The following is an 11,678-nucleotide window of genomic DNA, read 5'->3' as shown; positions in this document are numbered from 1 at the left end:
CTAATTATTGACGGATTTCATCTCACTAGAGTCCTCATGGACGGCGGCAGCAGCCTGAACCTGCTTTACCAGGATATAGTGCGAAAAATGGGCATCGATCCCTCGAGGATTAAGCCCACCAAAACGACCTTTAAAGGCGTAATGCCAGGTGTAGAGGCCAACTGTACAGACTCAATCACACTTGAAGTGGTCCTCGGATCCCCGGATAATTTCTGAAGCGAGGAATTGATCTTCGACATAGTCCCATTCCGCAGTGGCTATCATGCACTGCTCGGACAAACCGCATTCGCCAAATTCAATGCGGTACCGCACTACGCATACCTTAAGCTCAAGATGCCAGGCCCTCGTGGAGTAATTACGGTCAATGGAAACACCGAACGCTCCCTCCGAACGGAGGAGCACACGGCGGCCCTTGCAGCGGAAGTACAAAGCAGCCTCTCCAGGCAGTTCTCTAGTCCGGCCACTAAACGTCCGGACACCGTCAAGCACGCCCGGAGTAACCTACAACAAGACCGTCTGGCACGATCCGAGCAGGCGTAGCAATGTGGCCCCAACCCCAACCCTCGCAAAAAGGCGATGGCGGTACTTCGCGTCCATAACTACGCTCTGGAAATACCATGGGCATAGGGGGAGGGGCACCATCACGGCACGCCCAAAACATGGCTTAAACCGCACCAGGGGCTGTCGATTTTTTTACTTTTCTCTTACTTCCAGGACTCTACTCTCCAGAAGGCCTGTTCGGCAGATCCATTGCCGCACAAACGACACAAGAACCAGGGAAGCAGACAAGCCATGCCGCATTACGGAAATCCCAGGTGGTCTCTATCACGAGCAGTGTACCTGTTCCGCATACTATTCCGCAGCTTTCCCCTGGAGCAGACATGTTAAATAGTCCAACTTTTCATTTATTGCATTACTTGTATCGTTCTGCTTTGATCGCAGCTATTTTTAATAAACAATGCATAGCTTTTGTCTATTTTTTGCATTATATTTTTATAAATAAATGTTCCTTAACGACATGTTGCACCCGTACAACTTGGTACGGCGAAAATATGCCAGGGGCTTTTAGCACCCCTCAATATGGTGTGAGAAGTCCGAACACTTTCACAAGTGCGGCACCCCGAACTTATAGCACTATATGCATCGGCTCCGAATCATGTCTTGGCTCAATAGTTGGGTCTGCCCGGCTCCGATGTTTTGGTGCCTTACGTTCCGCTATAACGGCTAAGGTAGCACTAGGAGAAGCACTGCGATTGTGCCCTAGTTGAGCTGGGCCTAGCACCTCAGTGGAGAAAGCTAAAACTAACTGTCATGACGAAGCGAGAGCTGGTCGCTGTTCGAGAGGTTTCTTCGAGTCCCTAAAGACTTATGCCGCTTAGGGCGAGGAGTCGGCTCTGTCCGGCCAAGGCGTGGATAGCGCCCCGAACTCGGTCTTTCGAATACTAGGGGCTTCGCCGAAATTTAAAATTATAGAATTCTATGGCTAAGTGAGAGTGTTCACGCATTATAGTCCGATTGCCTCGTTCGTTGGGCTGAGCGCCTCCCTCGAAGGACCCAAATATGGGAAAAAGAGCGCCCAGGTTTATCCCCGAACACCCCAGCACTAGTGGCAAGGGGGCAGAAGCCGATGACTCGCCATCTCTCAGTATTGATAAACAGCCGCACAGATGGTAATATTTTAAATTCAAGCAGCATTGCTCAGCGCATATGAACAAGTTTTCAGCGCACAGGACAAACACGAGCGAGTTTTACTGAAAAATTACATCCCTAGTACATTCATCCGCCACAAGGCGGGCACCCTTCAAAACATCCTTATAGTAATTTTCGGTCTTGCGATGCTCTTTCCCCGCTGGTGGCCCGTCCTTCACAAGCTTCTCCGCATCCAGCCTGCCCTAGTGCACCTTAGCACGGGCAAAGGCCCTACGGGAACCTTCAATACAGACGGAGCGCTTGATGACTTCGAGCCTTGGACAGGCCTCCAACAGCTGCCACACCAGCCCGAAATAGCTCCCAGGTAGAGCCTCTCCAGGCCACAGCCGAACTAGGAGGCCCTTCATGGCCTGTTCGGCCGCCTTGTGGAGCTCGACCAGTTGCTTCAGCTGGTCGCTCAGGGGCACGGGGTGTCCGGCCTCAGCATACTGAGACCAGAACACCTTCTCCGTCGAGCTGCCCTCCTCGGCTCGATAGAATGCGGCGGCATCGAATACACTCCGGGGAAGATCTGCAAATGCCCCTGGAGACTCCGGATTCGGGTAAGTATCAAGTAACTCACGTTTATGTGTTTACTTTGCATAAAGAATGCCTTACCCGCCGCTATCTTCTTCACCTCATCCAACTCCTGGAGGGTCTTCTAGGATTCGGTCTTGGCAGACTTGGCATTTTCCATAGCCGCCGCGAGCTCGGACGCTCGCGTCTTCAAGTCAAGCTCCAAACTCTCATGTTTCTTCATGAGAACCTGGAGCTCTTGCCGCACCTTGACAACCTCGGCCTCATACCTCTCCCGCTCGGTGCGCTCCGCAGCCGCACTCTTCTCAGCCTCGAGCAGCGCTTGCTTAAGGGTCGCCACCTCAGATGTGGCCCCTACAATAGCCATGTTAATCCTGTCATTTCTTGCAATTGCACCTTTTGTATATATACATATTCAACCAAGGTATTTCTTACCTTCCTTCTCCTCGAGCTGCTTCTTGGCACGCCCGAGCTCCTGCTCGGACTTCTCGAGGCTCTGCTTCAGCGTGTCCACTTCCACAGTCAGTACGGCGGACGCCAGCGGAGAAGCCTGCATATGCATATTGACTCCTTTTGTTAGACTCCTGCGAATTCTTTGATCCTCTATTCGGCTTTTCTTCCCGAACGCCCAACAGAGCATCAGGGGCTACTGTCTATGCGGTAATATTATTTACACATTATTTACTTACCTCAAATCCTGTCAAAAGGCTAGTACAAGCTTCAGTCAGTCCGCTCTTGGCGGACTGAACCTTCTGGACCACCGCACTCATAATAGCGCGGTGCTCCTCGTCGATGGAGGCGCCTTGGAGCGCCTCCAAAATATTGAACGGCGCCTCCGGTTGGACGGGGGCCACCAGCACGGTGGACTTGCTCCTCTTGGAAGGAGGTCCCCCGCTGGACTCCAGAACCTTTGAAGGTTCCGGAGCGGTGTCCGGCCTAGAGCCGGACTTGGAGTCCTGGGGGGTTTCATCCCCTTTACTCCTAGAGTCCGGGAGGTCGCCTTGTGGCGCCTCCGGGACCACCTCCTCCCTGCTTGGAACCTGTTGGGACAACACCTCTGTGTCGTCCGTAGGGCGGGGGGAGGAAGCCGTTGGAAGCGAGTTCACATCCGATGAGTCCAGTGAGCCGCTCGACGACGCGTCGAGCCGGTCTTTGGGTGGGCTGCATAAGCATATTCGACATAAGGGAAAGTTGTGCAATAAACGAATACTATGACTTATTCCGGTATCCGGATACTTACGATTTTGCCAGGGGATTGGCCCTGGGCTGCCACTCATCTCCGCCGTTGTCGGCATCGGTGGAGTAGTCCGGAGGAAGGGTTTTCCCCTTCTTGGACCCTCCGGCCTCCTCAGAGAGGGTGACCTTCCTTTTCTTCTCTCCTCCCGCTAGAGGGGGAGAGGTTTCTTCTTCTTACTCCTCTTCTTCACGAGAGGAAGGCGCTTCGGGACCGTCGGATGATGAATCCGACACCTCCTGGCGTCGGGCGCTCTTTCAAGTCCCCGTGGCCCTTTTTGTGGCCTTCTTCTCCGGCACCACATAGGGCACCAGAACCAGCAGCTTCGCCAAGTGAGCGTCCGCTGGGCCTTCGGGCAAGGGAGCCGGACAGTTGACCTGTCCGGACGTCAACTCCCAATCCTATCAAAGATAAGGGAGCTTGGATCCCACATAAAGTCAAACTGTGAAAAACTGATACCCTGTAAAAGGACAAAAACAGCTTACCGCATGAGCGTGACACTGAGTACTGAATCCGCGATCCTCGGCTGCAGATGCGGGAACCTCGGTGCCCTTGAAAAGCATCCTCCAGGCATCTTCGTACGTCATGTCGAAGAGCCTGTTTAGAGTTCGATGCTGTGTCGGGTCGAACTCCCACAGGTTGAAGGCCCGTCATTGACACGGGAGGATCAGGCGGATGAGCATAACCTGGACTACGTTGAGAAGCTTGAGCTTCTTGTCCACCAGGGTTTGGATGCATGTTTGGAGTCCGGTCAGCTCTCCTTTTTTACCCCAAGACAGGCCTGTCTCCTTCCAGGAGGTGAGCCGCGTAGGGGGGGCGGATCGAAACTCAAGGGGTGCGACCCATTCGGCGTCGCGTGGCTCGGTGATGTAAAACCACCATGATTGCCACCCCTTCAGGGTCTCCACAAAGGAGCCCTCGAGCCACAGGACGTTGGCCATCTTGCCAACCATGGCACCGCCGCACTCCGCCTGGCTGCCGCGCACCACCTTTGGCTTGACGTTGAAAGTCTTAAGCCATAGTGTTGGGGATATACCCCGCGGCGTAAACCGGCCGGAAGTATAACCCGCCCGGACTTGGCGGTTTACTTGAGGCCCGGCTGAGACTTGACGATTCACTGGTGACCCGTTTGGACCTGGCGGTTTATGATTCATTGGTAATCCGGCAGGCGGGTCAAAGGAGCGACAAGACCCGGTGGCCCAACGGGCGGTTCATGAAGGCCGGTTCATACTATGGTGGGCCGGTTTAAGAGGAAAGGCATGAGGAATATTTTCTTACAAAGAGTTAAGACCTGGACTTGTATCCGGTTTGTATTAGAGATAAACTAGTCCTAATCCTAATAGGACTCCACATGTAAACCGCCCCTTCAACATATATAAGGAGGGGCAGGGCTCCCCAAAAGGGACAGGATTCACAAGTTCCACAAGTTGGACAAGTTAGGTTTAGACAATAGCTCTCCAAATAGAGCACTCTTGTAACCGTGATCATCATCATCAATATCAATGCAGCAGGATGTAGACTTTTACCTCCACCGTGAGGGGCCGAACCTGGGTAAAACATCGTGTCTCTCGTCCCGCTCAAGCCCTCTCAAGCTACCACATAGATGCGTTGGCCTCGCGACTAAGTCCTGACACTAAGGACATCTGCCGTGACAATTCCACGTCAGTTGGCGCCCACCGTGGGGCCTGCGCACGATGGTGTTGAGTTCTTGAAGGGATCTCTCCAAGGGATTGAGAAGTTCGCAAATTTTCAAATGAGGAAAGATTCAGCATGAAAGGATTCATACCAACTACAAGTTCATCTGTCAAAATCAAAGAAGTTTTTAGCGGCAGCATATGCAAAATTTCGGTACAAGAGAAATTAGGGTTCCATCCATGTACGTCGCTGGCGCGTCGTCTTAAACCGTCGAGTCCAAGTATGAACTGGTCCGGATTGAAGTCCGCAGATGATCTGATCCGTCGAGTTCCACAATCTGCTGCTGCCGGGTTACCATCTCAAGCCTCGAGAAAATCAGGACGAGCAGATTACTAGTACATGCATGATCACGGGGATTTGATGGATAGATCAATTGTTATGCCGAGAGCTGCTTCCTGAGTCAGGCCCGTGACCCGTAGGACACGGATGTGAATCCATCCAAAGCTAAATACGACCCATGGCTGGCCTGTTTCCATCTCCGGCTTGAATCTGCTATGGCCCTCCTGAGTCACCTCGGCCTCGTTCGCCCCTATTTTCGCCGGTTTGCTTCGTCGCCTCTGCCGGTTTATCACCGAGATTTGCTGCCATGTTCAGGCAGTTTCGAGCCGCCCTGTCTACGCGGAGAGTCGCCACCGGGTCGCCGCACCCACTCTGAGTCGCCCAAGAACTCTGCTTCCGCCACAGACTCTATGTCGCTATCGCTGTCATCTGCCTGGCCCCGTTTTGGTTACGCCCAGCAGCCGCGCGAGCTGCTGCGGATGAGCCATGCTGCGCCTCACCACTGCTGCTGCTGCTCGCCTCGCCGGCGTCCCTCAGTCGCCTCGGTTTCCAAAGCCGCCTCCAAGGCCCTGCTGGGTCGCGTCCGCCCACGGCCGCATGCACCAGCCTCCTACGACCCGGTTGCGCGCCGCCCTCACTTCTGCCTTGTTGACGGATCGCCTTTGAACCGCCGTTCGCCTGAGTCGCTGATGCTGCCGGGGTCGACCTTGTTTCCGCCTTGCCGCGAGCTCACCTCGCCTACGCCCTCTGCTGGTTCATACCACTGCGCGCCCCGGTCGATCCGTCATCACCCTCGCCTGCTTGCTGTTCCGCCCCGACCGCTGTTAAAAGAGATGATCATGCCCACGACAGAGCAAACCCACGGCCCGTGCCCCCAGCTTCTTGCTCAACTCTGTTGTGGCCTCTGCATCAGGCCACCTCGCCCCGCGCATGACCCGTCCACACCGGTTCTGCCTCTACCTCTGCAAGCTGCTGCACTAATGCGCAGAGGGCTGGTTGTGAAAAGGGGAGTTTTTTTCTGTTGACAGCGGATCAGCCGTACCATAACCAGGTGCTATCTATCTAAAGTCTATTTTATTTAGCACATATTATTTTTTATCAAAGAACAATTACTTTGATTTTTTATATTTTCATATGCAGGACAATTGGTCACTGCAAAGACGATGGCCGGATCATGGATATATAAATCGCACAATTATTGTCATGCGCCAGCATATGACTGTGCCATAATGATCTAAGAATATGTGCGCAAGACGCCGCCCTTGCGGCCCGGACTACTTCAACTTACGGGGACCATCCCTGTGGCTGACTCTCCCGTCCGCACCAGCATACAATGCCGCGGCCGACTTATCTATCTGAGCCGCCTCTGATGCTGCAGTCGTCTTTGTCGTCCGTCTCTCGCGGCCTGGTCTACATCAACATACCGGGCCGCACTTGTCTGGATGAACTGTTTATTGACTATGAGCAAGTCACTACTTGGGAAGCCCGGTTTTCTTCCAACAAATTGGAGGTAAATTATCATATATTATCAGCCACCGTCTGCACTGGATGGTTCAATGGGTAGGCGTGCAAGTCACCGCCACTACAGTTTGGTTAACTTCAAATCGCCAGTTGGAAGGAACCATTGGCCGAGTTGCTGACACGGCTCATACGGGATCATTTATAACCCACCGCAGTCACCTCAACCTTCTATGGATTCATATCACGTTATCAACACCAATGATATACAAGTTATGCCGGTTTATATCACGGTCAAATCTGGAGAATCTCAAGCCAACTCCTCAAGTCACCTTGAGACTTGGGGGCTACGATGACATGACTCAGCGAATCTTGCCAGTTTCAGCAAATTTAAGAACCCCGGGACGATGAAGGGAAAGATAACCCAGTCCTGGAGGCTACTGTTATATTGATGAAAATTTAAAGGCCGTCAGAAAATTTCCGGTTTAGAAAGTATATGACAATTACAAAATCCCGGCTCAATGAAGTAAATCCGGGTCATCAGAAAGGATTCCGGTTAAAATCCGGCTCAAGGGAAGTCAGTCTGACTGCAGCTCTCAAATATCCGGTTTATAGTCCGGTTCAAGGGAAATCTATTCCCCCACAAAGCTCTGAAGCGCTCAAATCCGGTTTAACAATTTTCGGTTCAAAAAGGAATTAACTTCTCGCAAGTTCGAGTTTAAAGGCCGTCAGAAAATTTTCCGGCTGAAAATGAAGATTCCGGTTTAAAATCCGGTTCAAGGGAAAGATGTCTCCCACAAAGCTTTGAAGCTCTTAATATCCGGTTCAAGATCCCGGTTCAAGAAGAATTTATCTCTTGTAAAAAGTTAAAAATTGACGAAGAGGACCTGCTGCCACGATGCGTGGTTCAAACATGGGTATCCCGCCTTACTAGCCAGACATATTATTGATCACATGGGGGCTTCTGCTTCATAAAGCGGGGTCTCTGTTCTTTTACATCATGTGTGGTTACACGGAGTTGTTCTAAAGCGGCCTCCAGTTTACCCCTTTAGTTAGCTTTTCAAAAGCATCATGTTATATCACTTGGGGGCTTGGTCGTGTCCGAACCAATGCAATACCTCTTGATAGGCGAGAGCCACCAGATCACTTGGGGACTTGGTCACGTTTGAACCAGTCATGCCTCTTGATTGGCCTAAGGCCACAGAATCACTTGGGGGCTTGGTTGAACCCGAACCATTGCCATGCCACTTGATCGGCATAAATGCCACGGTTTCATTTCGGGACCTGGCTGACTTGAACCATAGCTACACCTATCGGGAGCTTGGTCGTGTCCGACCATGGTAACGCCATCTGATCAGCTCAAATAAGCCTCTTTTTTGCAAATGTTTTTATCATTGCCTTTGCTTCAATATTTTCCTTGATAACTGTTTCTTTTATTTTTTGTTGCATTTTTTAAACCGAGAAAGTTTTAAACCGGCCCAAACTGTCAATTACAAATTGACGGAACACGGTCAAATCTTAATTCGGAGAGTATCTGCCCGGTTTGATTTTCTGTTACCATCCTATTATGGAGTAAACCGGTGTTTATCACAGACCGGTATCATAAACCGGCACAATATGAAAGGATTTATCAGTACTCAAGATTGGGGTTATCACCTTTACTACAAAAAGTTGGTAAAACCAACAATGTGATTCAATGTCACAGGTATGATCTATTTCATATTTGATTATTCTTAAGGGCAGCCTTGGTTATAAACCCGGGTTATATGTTGGGCATTATGACCCGTCCGGCGGTAAACCGCCAGGACACTTTAAACTTGTCGTATGCAGAAACAGGTTTGCTAAACCGGCCTGGCTTTGGACTATAAGTCGCCAGTATATGTATTTGGATTGCGCCATTGGAATCATGCGCTTATAAATCATTGGGTCATATTATTCAAATATCCAAACTTGGCTGAATTTTCATTATGATATTGAATGAATAAGGTTTTCATACCGGATTATATTATCTTGAATAGCCAACATGGCTAGATTTGTATGGTTATTAATAACCGGTATTATTAAGTTTCCAAAGTCGCTTTAGCGCAATGGCTATTATTTTATCAAAGGATATAATTTATTCTACAATGGAAGGAATAGTCCCGAGTCGCTGCAGGCTTACGACCCGGCACTTGGGGGCTACGTTATTCAAATTGAGATTACATGCAAGTCTCATGTCGCTGCAAGCATGCACCATGACACTTGGGGGCTAATGCAAAGTCATTTTTACTAGTATTATTGAAGACCCGACTCATCATATTATAATGAGCCGGCCCTTGGGGGCTACCAATTGCTCATGTCAACAATTCAAGGTACACAAGTTTTCGTCCATAATATTGAAGGATCCATTGCTCAGTTGGTAAAGCACAAAGCTCTTAACCTTGTGGACGTGGGTCCAGGCCCTACGATGGATGCTACATTATAAGATGTTATTTTCATTGAAGTATATATCAAGTCCCGGTTCAGTATTATCTTACTAAGCCGGCCCTTGGGGGCTACACGTTGCTGTTCAAAGTTTACAAGATTATATTTACAAAGTCCCTGCTCATTATTGCATAATGACCCGGCCCTTGGGGGCTACACTGGTTGAAGTTTTTATGAGCATCAATCAATTACAAAGTCCCAGGTTGCTGCAAACATGACAACCCGGCACTTGGGGGCTACATATATGGAGTATTCAGTTTTGAGATGAACAAACCGGATTTCTTCAAGGTTGAAACACTTATTGGAGCAAGTCTTAAGTTATCACTATGTTCTCCTCTTAAGACTTGGGGGCTACAGGTATTATGCATATAAAGGAGGAACATCTTCATTTTATCAGTTTTGAGAAAATCAGGAAGATCAATTACATGACCCGGTGTCGACAACAATTATGACCCGGCGCCATCAATGTTTATAAACCGGCCATTTTGGTAATATTAAACCAGCAAGTTTTACATCTTCAAACCGGTTGAATATCAGATAAGTATTTTCAGACCCATATTTCTTAAACCGGCACTTTGGGAGCTGAGTCGAAGGAGTTATTCTTCACAATATTTCTCGGTGACAAACCAATGTCGGCAAATTGATTATGAAGCTGGTCTGTTGACCTGGATTTCCTAGTAGGAGGAAATAACAAGGACTTAAGGATGATCAGGTACTAGTTTACAAAGAATTCTTAACCCGGAGCATAACGTGTCAAATTTGTTCTTGTGTTTATTTTGCGGCATAAGTTTACCATGCATAAATCCAAGCTAAACTTGGGGGCTAATGTCAGGGATATACCCCGCGGCGTAAACCGGCCGGAAGTATAACCCGGCCGGACTTGGCGGTTTACTTGAGGCCCGACTGAGACTTGACGATTCACTGGTGACCCGTTTGGACCTGGCGGTTTATGATTCATTGGTAATCCGGTAGGCGGGTCAGAGGAGCGACAAGACCCGGTGGCCCAACGGGCGGTTCATGAAGGCCGGTTCATACTATGGTGGGCCGGTTTAAGAGGAAAGGCATGAGGAATATTTGTCTTATAAAGAGTTGAGACCTGGACTTGTATCCGGTTTGTATTAGAGATAAACTAGTCCTAATCCTAATAGGACTCCACATGTAAACCGCCCCTTCAACATATATAAGGAGGGGCAGGGCTCCCCGAAAGGGACAGGATTCACAAGTTCCACAAGTTGGACAAGTTAGGTTTAGACAATAGCTCTCGAAATAGAGCACTCTTGTAACCGTGATCATCATCATCAATATCAATGAAGCAGGATGTAGGCTTTTACCTCCACCGTGAGGGGCCGAACCTGGGTAAAACATCGTGTCTCTCGTCCCGCTCAACCCCTCTCAAGCTACCACATAGATGCGTTGGCCTCGCGACTAAGTCCTGACATTAAGGACATCTGCCGTGACAATTCCATGACACATAGGCCGAAATGGGGGCGGATGCGGAGGAAAGCCTCGCACACGACGATAAACGCCGAGATGTTGAGGACAAAGTTCGGGGCCAGATCGTGGAAATCCAGGCCATAGTAGAACATGAGCCCCCGGACAAATGGATGCAGAGGGAAGCCCAGTCCGCGGAGGAAATGGGGGAGGAATACCACCCTCTCGTGGGGCCTGGGAGTGGGGATGAGCTGCCCCGTTTCGGGAAGCCGGTGCGCGATGTCGCTAGCCAGATATCCGGCCTTCCTCAGCTTTTTGATGTGTCCCTCCGTGACGGAGGATACCATCCACTTGCCTCCCGCTCCGGACATGACTGGAGAAGGTTGAGGTGGTAGTGCGGACTTGGGCGCTGGAGCTCGATTGTGTAAGAATGGATAGGCAAAGGAGGAAGAAGGCGTGGGTGAAAAGGTGGATCCTTATCCCCTTATAAGGGTGGACGCGACTACATGTCCCCACCAGCCTGGTAAAACTTGCTTATCTCCAAGCGCCGTAATCAAAGGCGCGGTTGGGTTACCCACGCTCGTATTGATGAGAATCCCGGAATAAGGGGGCACGATCTCTGCTTTGACAAGATGTGCCAAGGAAGCCGCCTCGCATGACGCGCTGAGGTGGGATAATTAAACGACTCGGATAAAGGCTTGGCCGTGGTGTGTCGCACCACGAAATACGTCAGTAGATTAGATTTGTGTAAATATTATTCTCTCTATGGCAATATGTGGAAAACTTATTTTGCAGAATCGGACACTACCTTGTGTTTAAAATCTTCTATGAAGTACTTGTAGGAGGAACCCTCCTTGCAATGCCGAAGACAATTTGCGCGCCGGACTCGTCG

The sequence above is a fragment of the Triticum urartu genome, chromosome 6A (genome assembly GCF_056163025.1).
Source record: "Triticum urartu cultivar PI428250 chromosome 6A, HENAU_Tu73, whole genome shotgun sequence".
Taxonomy (NCBI): Eukaryota; Viridiplantae; Streptophyta; class Magnoliopsida; order Poales; family Poaceae; genus Triticum; species Triticum urartu.
Note: the sequence above shows the minus strand (reverse complement) of the source record.